The 18,590-nt window shown below is 40.4% G+C and overlaps 1 pseudogene; it reads left to right on the top strand.

Moving 5' to 3' along the window:
* The first annotated feature begins 3,554 nt into the window (after nt 1–3,554).
* Nucleotides 3,555–18,453, top strand: LOC120441510 (annotated as a pseudogene).
* The last annotated feature ends 137 nt before the right edge of the window (nt 18,454–18,590 follow it).

The following is an 18,590-nucleotide window of genomic DNA, read 5'->3' as shown; positions in this document are numbered from 1 at the left end:
GCGCATCAGACTCTCAGTGCAGAAAACTGCTGTGCTCCCTTGGTCCAAAAAAGCATATGTTGTAATAATGTTGCTTCCTTTCTTTGACTTTACTTGGACAGGCACAATGGGCAGTTTACAGTCCTGGTCTCTGGCCCCTGTAAGACCACTCGACACCAATGTGTTCACATGTGGCTGCATGTTCCTGTCGGTCTTTTCAGAAGGTGTACTTTCTTTGTGCAGGATGGCGGGATGTTTCCGGCTGCATTTGGAACAGGAAATCCTCTTACGGCAATCTTTACTGATGTGTCCTATACACAAGCAGTCAAAACAGATGCCATTTTCCTTTAAGAAGGTTATCTTCTCATGAGCCATTTTTCCCAACTGTGCACATACGTCCAACGTGTGTCTTCCTCCACAACAAATACAGACGTTCCTTCCACCCTGATTATTTTTCATGTCTATTTCCGCAGGCTTAGGTGTACTCCCCACAACTTGCATAGTGGTGGCAAAGCTTGTTCCTTTATTTCCAGGTCGACCTTGATACTTGGGTTTACTCATTCCTTTAGTTGGTAAAGAAAGTGGAGAATCTTGAATATTACCGAATACAGGATCAGTTAATATTCTTATTTGCTTCTCCAAAAAGTCTGCAATATCCATAAATTTGGCTCTTCTTTTATGCTTTTCTTGCAGGTCACAAACATGGTTTCTCCATCTATCCCTGAATTTATATGGCAATTTTTTAATAATGTTCACCATGTTGGAAGGCATGTCCAAATCACTCAGATGCTGCACCTCCTCCATAGCATTACAGCATCCCCTGAGGAACAAACTATAGTTCTGAAGAGCTTTTACTTCCTCTGTTTTAATTGAAGACCATGAAAGTGCCTTGTCCAGATATGCAGCTGCGACCTTCTGTTCATCGCCATATTGCTCCTTTAAAAGTGATTTTGCCTTCCGATAACTGTGATCTGAGTTCATTTGTTGACAGCTTCTCACCAATTCCTTTGCATGGCCTCTTGTGTATTGTTCCAAAAAATATAAACGATCACTGTTATTTTTTGTATTGCACTCAACTGCATTCTCAAATGCTTTAATAAATGAATAACATTGAAGTGGATCTCCATCAAAATGAGGTATTTCTCTCTTTGGTAAGGCACAGAGACTTTGTTGTTGGATTAAAAGTGTTGTTATTTCATTTTGTTTAGTCATTATTCCAATAACATCATTTTGTGGTTCCAGTTCCACCATACCATTTGTATGACAGTTATTTTGTCCATTTGCATCAGATGGGTTTGAAGGAATAACTGAATATTGTCGAGATTGATTATTTTGAGAAGATTCAGTCAGCATTGCTTGTTGCATGACACATTCCTGGGTTTTTTCTTTTCTCCTGTTTTGAGTTTCAGTGCTATTCAATGAATTTTGTTTAGCAGAAATATGAGATATAAATTCTAATGCATCAACATTAAGGGTTTGTTTAGATCTTTCATTGGAAATGTATGAATTCATTCCATTTGAAACTTTTGAAGAGCCTTTTTTGCTTGTTATGCTTTGAGCTTTAAGGACATTTATAGTTGCCATTTTTTCAGCAATTTCAGTGTCCAACTGTAACCTTTCCTTTCTTTTACGAAGACGTTCCTCCTCTTCTTCCAGTCCATGTTTTTCATCCAATAATTTCTGCTTTATCATTAAAGCTGCCAACTCTGCCTCAGCTTTCATACGAACAGATGAAGTTGAAGATCTTGATGAAGAAGTTTTGTGGCAGAATATCCGAGTTCTGAGTACAATCGAAAGCACCACGACTGCAGTTTTCGTGTTGGATGTAAAAAGTGCACATGACGCTGTGACATAGGCATGGCGGTGGTCAACGACGGTCCAGGCGTGGGATTTCTCTCGTGGAAATATGCACATTATTTTTTCCTTTCTATTGGAAGGTGGCACAGTGCACTTGTGGCAAGTAAGCAAGCTAGAAGACTGGCAGTCTTGCTGGGTATCCAGTTAGGGAAGCAACACATTAACAAGAGAATTCTGAGTAAAACAAAAGTTACTTTCCCTAGTAACTAGTTACTTTGAAAGTAACGAGTAACTTGAAGTAACTGAGTTACTTTTGATAGAAGTAACTAGTAATGTAACTAAGTTACTAATTTAAAGTAACTTACCCAACACTGCTTGTAGTACCATATCACCACATTAGAGCACTTTGCTCTCGCACTGAAGGCTTACTTGTTGTTCCTAGAGTATTTAAAAGTAGAATGGGAGGCAGAGCCTTCAGTTTTCAGGCCCCTCTTCTATGGAACCAGCTTCCAATTTGCATTCAGGAGACAGACATTATCTCTACTTTTAAGATTAGTCTTAAAAGTCAAAGGAGTTTGCAAAGAAAAGCGTCTGGACTTCTTTAAGTTGCTTGAAGATGTTTCACCTCTCATCCGAGAAGCTTCTTCAGAAACGTCTTCAAGCAACTTAAAGAAGTCCAGACGCTTTTCTTTGCAAACTCCTTTGACTACGATGACCTGGATGACTGAGAACCTTCACAGACATTAGGCTTAAAACTTTCCTTTTTGCTAAAGCATATAGTTAGGGCTGGATCAGGTGACCCTGAATCCTCCCTTAGTTATTCTTCAATAGATGTAGGCTGGTGGGGGATTCTTCTTCAGTCACCTTTTTCACTCACTATGTATTAATAGACCTCTCTATGTTGAATCACACTTGCTATTAAACTCTGGCTCTCTTCCACAGCATGTCCTTTGTCCTGTCTTCCTTCTCTCTCCCCAACCCGTTGCTGCAGATGGCCGTCCCTCTCTGAGCCTGGTTCTGCTGGACGTTTCTTCTTGTTAAAAGGGAGTTTTTCCTTCCCGCTGTCGCCAAAGTGCTTGCTCATAGGGGGTCATATGATTGTTGTTTTTTTTTCTGTATGTATTATTGTAGGGTCTACCTTACAATATAAAGCGCCTTGAGGCAACTGGTGTTGTGATTTGGCGCTGTATAAATAGAATTGAATTTAACTGAATTGATTTGAACTACAGCTGGAGTCCACTACTTGACTTGATGAATTTCAGTGTTTCAGTGTGCAGAAGACAATCATACATGTTTTTTTCTGTCATGTATAGTCAGCATGGACAAGAAAAAACCAGAGCTTCTCAATTTACTTAATGCAGCAAAATTGATGAGGAAAAAACATTTTGACTTCCTCCACTCCCTCTTCCTGACTGTGAGTACAGTATTTACCATCACTTATATTATGAGAATGGTTTACTGTGTCAGCAGTAAACCCCTTGTCCGGGATCTGTTCTATGGCTGCTAAAGTTACTGCTTGACTATTAACGATGGTAACGGTATCTGACATCATTCTTCTTGAGTATCCTTTGATAGAGTATTAAATTACATTTCTTAGGTAAATATCCCCAACTATATAAAGCCTTGTGTGTCCCCTGCAGTCTCAAATGAGCGTGAGAGACTCACAACTAATATTACATCAAGATTCAACAGATTCATCTGAATTTAGCTCTGCACTTAGGTTATAAATTTAAAAAAATAAATTTTCTTTGTTTAATGAAGAGATCTGACTTGACAGAATGGCGGGTCAAATCGTGTTTTTTGTGCTGCTTTTGGGAATGACAGGTTAGTAATTGTATTTATGTTCCTTTAATCCATTTTATGGTGTGTTTATTTTTGCCTAAGTGATCACTCAAAGTTTTTGGATCAGAAATAAAATCTTGCAATCTTGGAAAACATCATTTTCTGCTTTGCATTTTATTTATTTGTGTTTTTTTCATGTGCAGGTGTGACTGCTCAGGTTGTCAGTAAGTTTGTGTCTTCTCAAAACTTTTTCTAAAGATTTGACTTTCATCAGTTTATCCTCAATTTATATCACATTTACACATACATAGGAGTAAAGACTGAAAGCCTGTGATGAATATGTTTTATATTTATGTTTGCAGAATATTGACCATATAAGCCTTTTCTGTCTTTTTCATGATCTGCCTAATTGCTTCTTAGGACCTCTTTACCCAACATCTGGAACTGCAAGCTCTGCGATAGATGATGGAAGTTCTCCACGGATTACCCTGCTAAGACCTTTTTTCTATTTTGGGAGGACATATAACAGCATTTATGTATGTAAAATTAACATTAACAATTCATTACATGTGGACCATAAAAATATTTTGCTGTCTAGTTAAACTTCCTGGGGCGATCGTGGCTCAAGAGTTGGCCATTCGTCTTGTAATCGGAAGGTTGCTGGTTCGAGCCCCGGCTCGGACAGTCTCAGTCGTTGTGTCCTTGGGCAAGACACTTCACCCGTTGCCTACTGGTGGTGGTCAGAGACCCCGGTGGCGCCAGTGTCCGGCAGCCTCGCCTCTGTCAGTGCGCCCCAGGGCGGCTGTGGCTACAATGTAGCTTGCCATCACCAGTGTGTGAATGTTTGTGTGAATGGGTGGATGACTGAATGTGTAAAGCGCTTTGGGGTCCTTAGGGACTAGTAAAGCGCTATACAAATACAGGCCATTTACCATTCCTGCCACTAATTACAATATAAAACCTGGTTTGCAAAACAAAATCTGAATCTGTTTATCTAGATGTCGTGACAGGAAATTTTTTTTTTCTATTTTTTTCTAGGTCAATCATAATGGACACCTAACATTTACTGGTCCACTAAGTGAATTTAGAAGTCAGAGGTTCCCACAACGCATCAGAGACATCATTGCTCCATTCTGGACAGATTTAGACAACAGAGGAAATGGTCAGGTCTACTACAACCAATACATGAGTGGAACTGTTCTCCAGCAAGCTTCACGGGACATCAATCAATACTTTCCAGGACTGAACTTTAATGCCAACTGGGTCTTTGTTGCAACATGGTATGAGGTGGCCTATTATCCCACAAGTGGAACAGTAAGTCAGATTGCTAAATTTAGAATCAAATTATGTGCTTATGTGTGATGTATACGTGAAAGTCTGTTGCCTACTTTACTAACTCAGGAACAGTAGGTTAGTGTAATCTAGTGTCATCTTCCAGACATAAAGACATAAATTCCTGTGATAGATTTCATACAAAGATTCTTTTTTTAATATTGCGCTTTTAAAAAAAAGTGATACCTGAAGATGACATAAAGAATTTCATACTAAGAAACTAAGGTGGTTAATAGTAATTATCTGAAATCTAGACCATTCAAATTGAAGCACGAATGTCTTATGAATTAATACATTTGATACAGTGATGCACGAAAAGTGTATCATAACAAAATTAGGTGTAAATCCAGCAGAACACTGATCAAACAGTACATATAATAACAGAATTCATATTTTCCAGCGCACTACTGTCCAAGCTGTGCTGATCTCTGGAGACCAACATTCATTTCTGCTGATGAACTACGGTATAATAGCCTCAACAACACTGAGCATTCAGGTCAGATCTATTGCAGTTAATACTCTGCATATTTACTAATGAAAAAGCATTCATTATTTCTAAATGCATTAATCATACTTTTGTGACTCACATTTGCAGGCTGGTTATGATACAATTGGCTCCACTCACTATTATGTCCTCCCTGGATCATTCACTAGTGCTGCATCAGGGAGTAACTCAAATTTTCGCCTTAGCAGCAACGTCAATGAACCTGGTCGCTGGGCCTTCCGGACAGACCATGGATCAACAGGCTGCACTTTTAATGGTAAGACTGCAGGATACAGAAGGCAACTGCTTCTGCAACCTTTATGTTATATATCATTACAGTGATGTGCATCTGTGAAAGGCAAGGCAAGAATTCTAACCACAATGCATTAAGATGCAATGAGGTTGAGGTTATTGACATCAAAGTCTCTGACTGTTTTTCCCTAATGTTGTTGGAATCAATAATTCATGAAGGAATTTCAAAGAGAAATCAGCTTTCAAATTATTAGTTGGAGGCTAAAAAACATTCTTTTTACCTGCTTAAAGGATGTTTAGCCCATGAATTCAGAGGTTTTGAAAGATTTTGAATGGCAACATATGGCAAGCAAAGAATAAAGAATGATACAGAGAGAAGCCGTTCCCAACAAAGTGACTTATCCTAGCCCTAACCCTAACCCTCCCCAAGATTCACATGGACGCATTGCTTAACACAGATTACCTATCACAGTTATTAACTTCTTCAGTTTGGTGCCAAATAGCATAAGGAACTATCTCCCTCACTCAGGAATTCCACTGATAATGTGATCTGATTCGGTGGCGCCTGCACTGGTGTTTGAAAAGTTTCATATTTCAACACAAGCACTGCATGCAAAGCACATGACAAAAACTGAAGTGGGTGCGGTTTCTCAGTACATTAGAGTTGGAACCTTTCATGCATGAATTATGACAACCTCAATCAAGATTTTTTTCTTAAGTATTTTTATTCATATTTAGGCATGAAAAAAAGATTTTTGAACTTGTATGTGCATTTTGAACTTCATTTTTTTAAACGTACGTTTTTCATGTTTTTTAAACATGGCAGGGTATGGACTGACACATCAGTGTCCAATGTAGTGGTTTATGTGCAAGTATACCATCAACACTGACACAAATACAAGAAAACAACCTTTGAATAGCTGTCCACTGTAGTGACCACCAATGTTCCCTCTAATTTTTCACGTGTCAGAGCGAACACACAAACTCCCTGAGCGGTCCCTTGGACCACTGTGAGCAACAGCAGTCGTGTGCATTGTGGTCACGCCAGCATCGAATCCATCCAAGTTACATGGTTAATTAAAATAATCAAATTACAGCATTTACATTTATGTTAGACTACTTTTAATTAACTGCTTTAGCCCACTTACAATGAAGATTAAAATAAAATCTTGTTCATGACCTGTGTAGTATGTTAACACTATTCGAAGTAAAAATAACTTGAACTCCAATTTTGAAAACACAACTTTCTTTTTTTTTTTTCTTTTTTTTTTAATAAAGCTGACTTGTATTATGAGTCTGTGGTCTGGGAGAGAGTCCTGTAACTCTGTCTGCAAAATACAGTATATAATGACCAATATTGGGCAATTAATTATATAGTTACTTCTTCAAAAAAGTAACTGAGTTATGCAAACAACGTTTTTTGCAGCTGTTTACCTAAAAATGCAGCCAAGGCATTTTTTTAAAATAAACATTTCAAACTATTTACAGAACAATCAGGTGTTCTGCATCAAATCTGATGCCACACAAATTATTTGTGCCACTCCAAAAAATTATTTCTGTCCACTATGAGATAAAGGAGAACAACAGCCTGATACCTGCAGGCCTGACAACAGGAGATGTATCACTCCTGTAACACCTGTAACATTTAGCAGTCGCCTCATTGTTCTGACACACACAACAAAACTATTGACTACACTACACACTAACTACACAAGATTTGCGCTAAACGTCGCAAATCTCTCACATCTCAAAACACCGCTGTCACTCCTAAAACTTCCCCCCTTCCTAAACATCTAAATGCCATGTTGCCATATCATTTTTTGATTGGTTGACATGGTACATTTTTTGACCAATAGGAAAGGGTGGGGTTTTTTTGGTTTTGTTTTTGCTCACAGGCGGAGAGTGCTTTCGAGCGTTTTCCTTATAAAACGCTGTTTTTACTGTTTCTTCCTGCAGTAAATATAAACAACGATAGTATTCAGGAAGAAAACCAAACATTGCATATTTTTTTATCATAACTCTGGTTTTACGTGGCCTACCAACACAATTTAAAAACTGGTATAAAGTCCACACTTTTTCCGTCAATTGTTCCGTCTGTCCTGCTCACATCTCCAATGGTTGTACACGTTGTCATTAACATGGCTTCACTCCACATCAGCCACGGCACTTTGCTAGCTAAAACACCGGTGTTGGCACATAAGGACGCTGTCATAGCCTGTCAACAATGTTGATTAGCTGCGTATATACGAATGTGAATCGCATTATTGGCTGGACTATGGGATAAGGTGGCATCGTTCTAATCCCATACTGGAGCAGCCAGTCACTTACTGACTAACACTGCAAAACAGAATTGTTAAAGTATTAATTTTAATTTCAATTCAGGTGAAATTTTTTTTCTGTGCGCAACGCAGATTTTCTGTGCGCAGAGACCGTCCCGGCAGTGCGCAATTGCGCGGGTTAATTGTAGATAAAGTATCGGAATTTCAGGAGCGGGACCATGCCTCCACACACACTCCTTCCGGTTCTTATCTATATATGTTCCCCCAGTTCTACAAGCTGTTCATTCTCGTTTACTTGCCCCACCCTCCCTCCCCTTCCTAATTCTTTAACTTCTTCACTTTTATTTAGTACATGGGGATCTGCCAGGCCCGAGAGCCACCGCCATTCTGCTTCGAGGCCTTCCCCAAACCGCAGCTCAATTCAAGGTGAATGGCTCAATTCAAGCCATTCACCTTTACCTACTAAAACGCTGTCAAACCTAAAATGAGAATGTGGGCCCAGCTAGTGAAATATGTAAATATGAATCCTGCACCAGTTGTACTTTGGTGGCCAGGAATCATTGAGTTAGGTGAAAGTCAACCTGTTGCTGAAGCAATAAATAGTGACTTGGCCCTACACCAGCGAGCTGCATACCTGTTCTTTATCTAAGTAGGTTGATGTTGTGCAATGAGAGCTGACCAACATACAGAGACACAATTGCGATGCACATCACACACCACTGCTTCAGGGACATTTTTTGAATAATTATTTCACAGAATAATAAATTACACTTTTATTGCCCAGCCTCATTTTACACATATTATTGCTATTGCAAGTGTTCAGTCTGCTAAATCACAATGCATTGTTATATATTTAATTCAGGATTCAGAGCTCATCACAGTACGGAAACAACTTTAGTGAAAGTTGCAGATGGTCTCTGATAAGGGACTTATCTCTGTACTTGTCCTGCTAGACCTCAGTGGAGTGTTAATAATGGCAGTATTTTATTGCAGAGATTAGAGCAGGGCATGTCAATTAAGCTGTTGTTTGAATCATGTCTATCTAATAGACACCAATTGGCTAATGTAAATGAGGAGTTGTCTTCACACTAAGGTTAATTATGGCAGAGTTCCACAGGGTTCTGTGCTAGGACCAGTTCTGTTTACATTATACATGCTTCTCCTAGGCAGTATCTTTCAAAGGTATTGTGTACATTTTCCCTGCTATGCAGATGATCTCCAGCTCTGTCAATGAAACCATGAGACTAAACTGTAGGAATGTCTTAACCCTAGAACACTATCGCCGGGTGATTTACACCCGGGAAAATACATTTACATGATTTCTCTCTCCTGCAGCTGTTTGCGTGTCGGGGAGCCTGTGCCTTCACCAGGGAAGTCTCAAATTTCCCAGGAATGGGTGGACCAAAGACCAGCTTTCCAGAGTCATTATTTTGTTTTAGGAGGTTTTTTTTTTCATTTTGTTAGACATGGCACAGTTGAAAGTAAAAGAAGACCACTGTAATTTGTCATGTGTTGTCATATTTTGATATATTTGATTACTTTTTATTGGTTATATTATATCGGGTAAAAATCACCCGGCACTAGTGATTGTGTTACTATTTATAGCGATAGTGTTCTAGGGTTAAAGACATAAAGACATGGATGATCTTCAATTGTCTGCTTCAAATTCAGATAAAGATAAGATTATTGTACTCAGCCATAAAACTCTTACAAACAAGATGTCTAACCAGATGCACACTCGGAATGAGATTACCGTGGCCTCGAGTAACACTAAGAGAAATTTTGGAGTTGTTTTTGACCAGGTTATGTCCTTCAGTGCTCATATTAAACAAATAATTAGAATGGCTTTCTTGCATTTATGCATTATCTCTAAAATTAGAAAAATCCTATTTCAGAGTGACGCTAAAAAATTAGTTCATGCATTTATTACTTAAAGTCTGGCCTACTGTGATTCGTTATTATCCAACACGTTCTCACTCCCAAAGCGTAACATTTTACGCTAGGTGACAAGTCGTCAACATATTACGTTTTCGGAAACCCAACACGTTCCTAAATGATGAGATCGGAAAAATGAGGGAATATGAGAACAGTTTGGTCTCAATCTACACGTTTGCTCTTTTTCTCAACATTGCTTGGGAAAACACTATTTCACGCCATTAAAGTACTGGTTAAGGTTAGGAATAACGTTATGGTTAGGGTTAGGGATAAGGTTAGGTTTAGGGCTGGAATACAGGGCTGGAACGTGTATTACCGCGGGACCGTCATCCCACTGGATTTCATCCATAACCCGGCGCGGAAGGTCACCTTTCGCGTTCCTCAGGAACGCCGCGGGACGTGACAAAACGTCGGGATGTTATGCCTCGGGAGTGAGAACGGTCTGTATTATCAGATTGTCCCAAAAACTCACTGAAAAGCATTGAGTTGATCCAAAATGCTGCAGTACGGACAGGGACTAAAAAGAAAGAACATATTTCTCCTATACTAGCTTCCCTTCTTTTGCTCCCTGTTAAATCCAGATTCAAATGTAAAATTCTTTTCCTCATATAGGTCTTGAACAATCAGGCCTCATCTTATCTTAATGAAATCATAGTGCGGTATCCTCCCAACAGAGCACATCTCAGACTCCTGTTAGGCATTGTTGGATTGTTGCGGTGTTCTCTCTGTTATTTTAGGGTCTTTAGTTTACAATATGAAGTGCCTTGAGGCAATTCCTGCTGTTATTTGAAAGTACATGAAAAAAATGTAAGGTTTGAAAGTTTTTTCCTAAAGCTTTATGAATGTAAAATGTCTGGACATTTAACACTGGGCATAAGGGACATTTCCTTTTATTCTTTTTAAGGTGAATTAGTGCAGCTGGGTGGTTCATTCTGGAGTGACAGTACCTGTGCCCAGAAGTGCACGTGTACCTCAACAGGCCTGCAGTGCCGCAATGAGCCGTGCTCCTTTTCACAGATCTGCAAGCCAGCTTCCTTCCAGTTCTCCTGTCAGACAGTGCCAAGAGGAACCTGCACCATAAGCGGTGATCCCCATTACTACACCTTTGATGACACAGTGTTTCACTTTCAAGGCACTTGCACCTATGTTCTCTCTGAGCAATGTAATAGTGGACTGCCTTACTACAGAGTAGAAGGCAAGAATGAGCACAGAGGCAGTACTCGAGTCTCTTGGACACGACTGGTGAAAGTGCATGTCTACAATGACACAATTGAGCTTGTCAAAGGACGTCGTGGTCAGGCTAAGGTTGGTCATTTTGAATCTGGATAAATTCTACACTTTATGACCAGATATAGTTTTCTTACTTGATATATTTGCTGGTTTTTTACAGGTTAACGGGAATTTTGCATCCACTCCATTCTCCCTTAGGAATGGCACCGTGCAGGTTTATGAGTCAGGTTTTTCTGTGTTTGTCAGCACTGACTTTGGTTTAGTAGTGTCTTATGACACAAATCATTATGTCCAGATCAGCTTGCCCTACACCTACCAGAATGCAACATGGGGTCTTTGTGGAAACTTCAATGGCATTCGTAGAGATGACTTTCAAACTCGTGACGGTGAGGTTGTGAGCTCTGATGTGGTTTTTGCTAACAGCTGGCAAGCATCTGGGGATGATGAGCCTGGCTGTGGGCCACAGTGCGGAGGTCTGGACTGTGCTGTTTGCACTGTAGAAGAGACAGCATTGTATAGCAACACTGACCACTGTGGTATCCTCAGCAGTAGTTCTGGACCTTTCACTGCTTGCCATCAACAACTTCCTCCACAGTCCTTTGCAGACAGTTGTGTGTATGATCTGTGTGTAGGAGGAGGGTACCAACCCATTCTCTGTCAAGCCTTAACCGTGTACGCAAGTCAGTGTCAACAAAATGGTATTCAGCTACCAAATTGGAGGAGACCTGGCTTTTGTGGTATGTTAATCGCTTTTTTTTTTTTTGCATTATTTCAAAATATTATTGTATTAAAATTCCACTGATGTAAAGATCGATGTTGTTCTGTTATGCCTAGAAATCCCATGTCCAGCCAACAGCCACTTTGAGTCTGAAGGCACAGGATGTCCAGCTACCTGTGTTAATCCCAACTCTACCCACAACTGTCCTCTACCTCCCCAGGAAAGCTGCATCTGTGATTCAGGCTACATCCTCAGTGGTGGGGTCTGTGTCACTCATGCTGAGTGTGGCTGCAGCTTTGAGGGCCACTACTACCGCTCTGGACAAACTATAATTCTAGATGAAGACTGTGGGAGACGTTGTAGCTGCAGTTATGGCTCCATGACTTGCCACTCTCATGGTTGTGGCCCACTTGAATCATGCAGGCTGGAGGATGGAGAAAGAGGATGCAGACCAAATAGCTATGCAACATGCTGGATCAGAGGCCCAGGGTCATATCAGACATTTGATGGACTGATATACCAATATCCTGGGGCGTGTCGATTGACACTTGCCAAAGTTATGGGACGGTCCAGTCACCCACACTTCATGGTGACAGCAGAAAAAGTGCCAAGAGGCCAGGAAGGTTTTGCACAAATTCTGCATTTTGAAGCAGAGGGGATACATGTATCTATTGAGATGGCAAGGAACAGTAAAGTGAAGGTAAGTGAAGGGAACACTTGGTTAAAAATTATGTTCTTCCGTTAATATTTATTTATGTGTACACGGACACAATACTGTTTAAGTCTTGTTAACTGCAAAAAACTGGATGATCCTACAGGTTAACGGTCAGCTGATCAGGCTACCTTTCAGCACTACATCCAACCAAATCCAAATCTTCCACAGCAACATTTACAGTGTCATCATTCGCACCTCCTTTGGTGTAACTGTGCAGACAGTCTGGCCTCACTTTGTCCATGTCACTGCTCCTGGTGTCTACAATGGTTCACTGGGTGGACTCTGTGGTAACTACAATGGTCATCCACATGACGACTTCCGCACACCCAACAGTGTCCTGGTCAACAGTTCTCAGGACTTTGGAGACAGTTGGCGAGATGGCGCTCTGGCTGCTCACTGTGTGGAAAGCATGAACCAAAATTCTACAACTAATTACAATTCTAGTGAGTACTGTGGCATTCTCAGCTCACCAGATGGGCCATTTGTACCCTGTTGGTCTGTGGTTGACCCAAGGAAGCAGGTGGATGTATGTGTGGAGATCATGAGGGGCTCTAGCGATCCAGCATCAACTCTGTGTGACGTCCTACGAGATTATGCACTAATGTGTCAACAGAAGGGTGTTGCCTTAGGACAATGGAGAAATGCAACTGGCTGTGGTAAGCATTCAACTGTTTTTGAATTAATTCTAGCCATGATCTCCAAATGTTTAAAAATGCCTTTTTTATATTAACCTGTTTGTTTTTCTCCAGCACTAACCTGCCCGTCAAACAGCCATTATGAACTCTGTGGAACATCTTGTCCTTCTGCTTGCCCCAGCCTCTCTTTCCCCTTCACCTGTGATACTGTGTGCCAGGAGGGTTGTCAGTGTAACACAGGTTTTATCCTCAATGGTGACCAGTGTGTTCCACCAACATCTTGTGGATGCTATCATCAAGGACGCTATCGCGAAAGTGGCGAGCAGTTCTGGGATGGTGAAGAATGTCAGAGCTTGTGTACCTGTAACGGCACTACAGGGAACGTCCACTGTACTCCCAACTCCTGTGGCCCCCAGGAGTCCTGCCGTGTGGTGGAGGGCGAGTTTGGCTGCCATCCCAACCCTCATGGCACCTGCTCTGCCTCTGGAGACCCTCACTACATCACCTTTGATCGCAAGGCCTATGACTTCCAAGGAACCTGCCGCTATGTCCTGGTGACCCTTTGTAATGCCACTGATGACCTCAATCAGTTTTCCGTGGAAGCTAAGAATGAGGCATTGAATGGGCGTCCACTTTCAACAGTAGCTGAAGTTTTTGTGAATGTGTGGGGCTACGACGTTCACATGTCAAGGGACAGAAGAGGTTTGGTACAAGTAAGTAGTTAATGATATTTCTCATTAGATGATTGTTATGAACAATTTCAGGTGTATGAAGTAAACGGCAGCTACATATATTTTAGGGATATATTTACTGCTGTGAAAGAAAAAAATAACAATTAAAAAGTAGAAAAACTACCCACTGATTTTCTTTGCATATCTCTTCTAGGTGGATGGAGTAACTAGAAATTTACCTATTATCTTGAATGAAGGTAATGTGTCTATCTATGCAACAGGACCTCGTATACTTGTCAGTACTAATTTCGGCTTGAGTGTTACCTATAATGGATATAGTGCAGTGTTTATCTCCGTACCACCAAATTTCAGGTACAATTCCCACCCATCATAGCTGCAGTAATTATTGTTTGATATGCTTTAAAAAAAAAGGATAATCCCAGCTATATAAATAATTTATTTACTAATAATTTATCCTTATGAAACTAACACAAGGACCATTGTTAACTGTTGTCATCAACACAGAGAAAAAATATGCGGACTTTGTGGAAATTTCAATGGAAATCCAAATGATGACTTTCACACACCATCTGGAATGATAGTCACATCTCCAGATGAGTTTGGGAGAGCCTGGAAGGTGCCAGGCAACTACACGTGCAATGACGGCTGTGGCTCCGCCTGTCCACAGTGTACCAATGAACAGCCCGCTAGAGATCAGTGTGAGGTGATACAGGCAGCTGATGGGCCCTTCAGTTTCTGCCACGAGGAGGTGGACCCGGCACCATATTTCAACGACTGCGTGTTTGATGTATGTTTGTCAGGAAATCAAGGCCACGATCTCTTATGCAGTGCCATTGAATCATATGTCAGTGCCTGTCAGTCTGCTAATGTTCGAATCTATCCATGGAGAGAGAACGCCACCTGCAGTGAGTCAACATGTCATTTTATTTTATTTATATCTAAATGTACAAGAAATTTGCTAACCACTTCAGAAATAAAATGTCCAATAATTTTACAATACTCACTATATCCACACTGTATTACATTAAAAGTGGTATGTCTGACTAGTGCCATTTGTCACGTTTCTCACTTATTAAGCACTGGACTGTCCAGCCAACAGCCATTATGAGCTGTGCGGTACTGACTGTGGCCACACCTGTGCCAGTAGCATTGATGAAAACCTGTGAGCAGTTCTGCTCTGAGGATGTTTCTGTGATGAAGGCTTCATCAAGAGTGGGACCAGGTGTGTCCCAGTGGAGAGCTGTGGCTGCCAATATGATGGATTCTACTATGATGTAAGACATATTAAAGTCAATAGTAAATACTCTTTGAAGTAATTCACTTCAAATCAGCAGAATCAGCAGACTTGCCCTTCTTACATTTAGAAAGTTTCATGAAATGTTTTGGAATGTGACAAAGCTTAAAATTCATAAATATATTTTAAACAAACAACAGAGTCTATTATAGCTCAGTAATAATGTGGTAATATTTAGGTAACAAGGTGGAAACAAGAAGATAAAAATACAGACATAGCAAATAATTGCCACTTAATTTCCAGAATAATAACCAAGTGATCTAGTGAGTACTATTACATTTAAATCTATGTAATAACAGACCAAAATTATAAGTGATAATATGGATACAGATGTATGTACATGAGCTTAAAAAACCAATTAGTATAGTCACAATCACTAGCAATAAAACACATTTTCATATAAACTAACCTCATAATAATAGGGTAATAAGATACTAATATGATTTTAGGTTTTAATGTATTAGGATACCATTACCATACTGCCATAATGCTGGAATTAATCCTGCCTCAGCCACCAACATTCTTTTTTGTTTGACAATAGTAACACCGTAAATATTATCTTTAAATCTGATATCTTACCTGGAATCAATGTTGGTTTCTGTTCAATAACCAAGAAACAAGCCTACAAAATGCAAATTGATGTTACCTGGAAACACGTGGTAGTTTAGGTCTAATAACCAGGAATCAGGGCTGCAAAATGGAAAAAATATTAGTTCCATGTTAATAACCAAATAATATCCAAACCACATGAAAAATTTCAGGAAGCATGATGAATACCTGGAAACGTGGTAGTTTCTATGAAATAGCAAATAATAGGGGTTGCAAAATGCAAAACTACAGTTTATAGTTTCATATAACTGAAATCTTAGGATCACAAAAAACGTCTTCATTTGCTATCATATATTCAGCATAGCTATTATGACTGTTTTATATTACACCACTAACAAGAAAATAATTAATATGTAGCTATACAAGCAGAATGATGGTCTAACTCTTTAAACTGCAGATTTTTTTTTTTTGAAAATTCTGTCCCTAAATAAATGAATGCATTAAACAATCAGCTGAAGATTATACAGCTACATCAGAACAATTAAATACTTTTTTTCATGCAGCTCTGTTCCACATATTTATTGAAATTGTGGCATTTAGCATCTGTCCTTTCTGTGGGAGAAAGATCAACAGATACGACTAGTTGCTCTGTCACAATATTTAGTATATTAATAGTTGCACTTTGTAGTGATCTAGCAATTACTGCACTAAATCACCTACAATTAATGAAAACAAAATCCTTCAAAATGGTATTTTAAGATCTAGATTTCTTGTATCAATTTGGCTATGATTTGGTGTTGTGTGGTTCACAGGCTGGCGAGTCCTTCTGGACAGACGGTTGCTCCCAGAGATGTGAATGTCATGCTCCAAATGACCTGCGATGTTCTGCTGCATCTTGCACTCCTGAACAGCAGTGCTCCATCAGAGACGGCCAGCTGGGCTGTTACGATGCCATGTCCACCTGCACTGTGTGGGGATCCACACTACATCACCTTTGATGGAGCAGTGGCTCATTTCAGGAACTTGCTCCTACATCATCGCTGAGAGCACGAACCATGGCACCAATGAAACACAGTTTCAGGTGATAGCCACCAACAATCACCGTGGAAACAACCGTGTGTCATTTGTGTCTGCAGTGGACATATACCTCTCAAATCATCCAGAAAGTGTGTACATCAGGATTGGGCCCAATAAAAGAGTAACGGTAAACTATCTATCACTTTTAAGATGAACAGCATTCTACTTTGTTTAATCTGCACAAAAGTAACAACACACACTTATTGCATCTCTTGTCCTCTCAGGTAAATGGAAATGATGTGTCTCTTCCCACCACAGTAGGAATCTTAGCTCAGGTGGTAAGGCAGGGAAGCTACATAGTGGTTGATGCCTCTGACTTGCTAGTCCAGTTTGATGGTCAGAGCACTTTACTGGTCAGACTGGGCCAAAACCGTCATGACAGAGTCACAGGGATGTGTGGAAACTCTAACAATGATCCTTCAGATGACAAAGTCTTACCCAATGGCACACTGGCACAAAACGATAATTATTTTGGACACAGCTGGAAGTCACCCACCAGCCAACCAGGGTGAGTTGCAATGGAAATCACTATTGAAGCTTCAACAAGGCAGTAGCTGATGGCAGTATGATTTGTCTTTTCCAGATGTGGCTCCACTGATGAAGATGATGATGGACTGAATGACTGTACTTTTAGAGAAGAATACTCCCAACTCTGCAGTGTCATCACCAACACCACCGGCCCATTCAGCGCCTGCCACCTGCACTCTGACCCCGAGCCATTTTCTCTTCCTGTGTCTACGACCTCTGCCTCTACACTCCAGCCAATGGCATGCTGTGTTCCGCTGTCTCCGCCTATGAGAAAACCTGCTCTGTTCTCGGGTTAGATATCCCTGACTGGCGCTCTGCTTTGCATTGTGGTATGTTTGTACTGCTGAAATAAGACATTTAATAAAAATTTTAATCATTGCCATTCATCACTGACGATCCTTTCTCTGTGTCTGCAGATGAGTCAGACCCCTGTGAAAAGCTGGACTGCACAGAGCACGAGTGGTGTGGTGAGAAGGACGGTGTCTATGGCTGCTTCTGTGATGAGCACCACCATCGGCCAAACAATGAGAGCTACGGTGCGGGCTGACTAAAACCTTCAGCAATATCTGTAGTGTATTTATTGCATTAGTCGGCCTTTATATTAAGCAGTCAAGTCAACAAATGTCTTTCAAACCAGTATCAATGACTCAGCTTTAAAAATATCATGCCATAACGAGTCAGATTGTGTTTTCTCTCCTTCTTAGACTCGTCCATCACTTGTGTCAGTAGTTCTGGCACCATATCTCTGTCCCGCTGTCAGCTGTTTGAGGTCGGCTTCCACTCTGATGAGCTCCATCTTCGAGATGAAACCTGCAACGGGACTCTTGAGGATGGTCGACTGGTTTTCCACTTCAACAGTGATGACCAGCTTTGTGGGACAATGCTGAAGGTACAATTAGTACATTGAAAGAATCTTTTGATTCTTTCACTGTACTAGCATTTCTTTCATTGTAGAGCATTTTGATGGTGACCTAAACTATGCTTAAACTCTTTTGTCTTCTTACTCTTAAGAGCAACGGGACCCATTTCAGTTATGAGAACACCATCAGCGGGATGTGGACCCTCATGATGGCCTCATAAGTCGTGAGAAGAGCATCCACCTTCACTTCTCCTGTGACTATGCTCTGACCCAGAACCTGTCTATGGAAGCTGGCATCAAGCCTGTAGAAAGGTGATAACCAAAACACCATCTGACTTACATTGTTTTGTTTTGTTTCTTTTTGGTCATATGACATTGTGGTTGCTGCTCTTCCTGATAAACATAGCTGTCTGAGCTTTATAGAACTTTATATCACTGTTCGATTGTCTTCAT

This window comes from Oreochromis aureus, linkage group 8, assembly GCF_013358895.1.
Source record: "Oreochromis aureus strain Israel breed Guangdong linkage group 8, ZZ_aureus, whole genome shotgun sequence".
Classification (NCBI taxonomy): Eukaryota; Metazoa; Chordata; class Actinopteri; order Cichliformes; family Cichlidae; genus Oreochromis; species Oreochromis aureus.
Note: the sequence above shows the minus strand (reverse complement) of the source record. Positions and strands in the feature narration are given on the sequence as shown.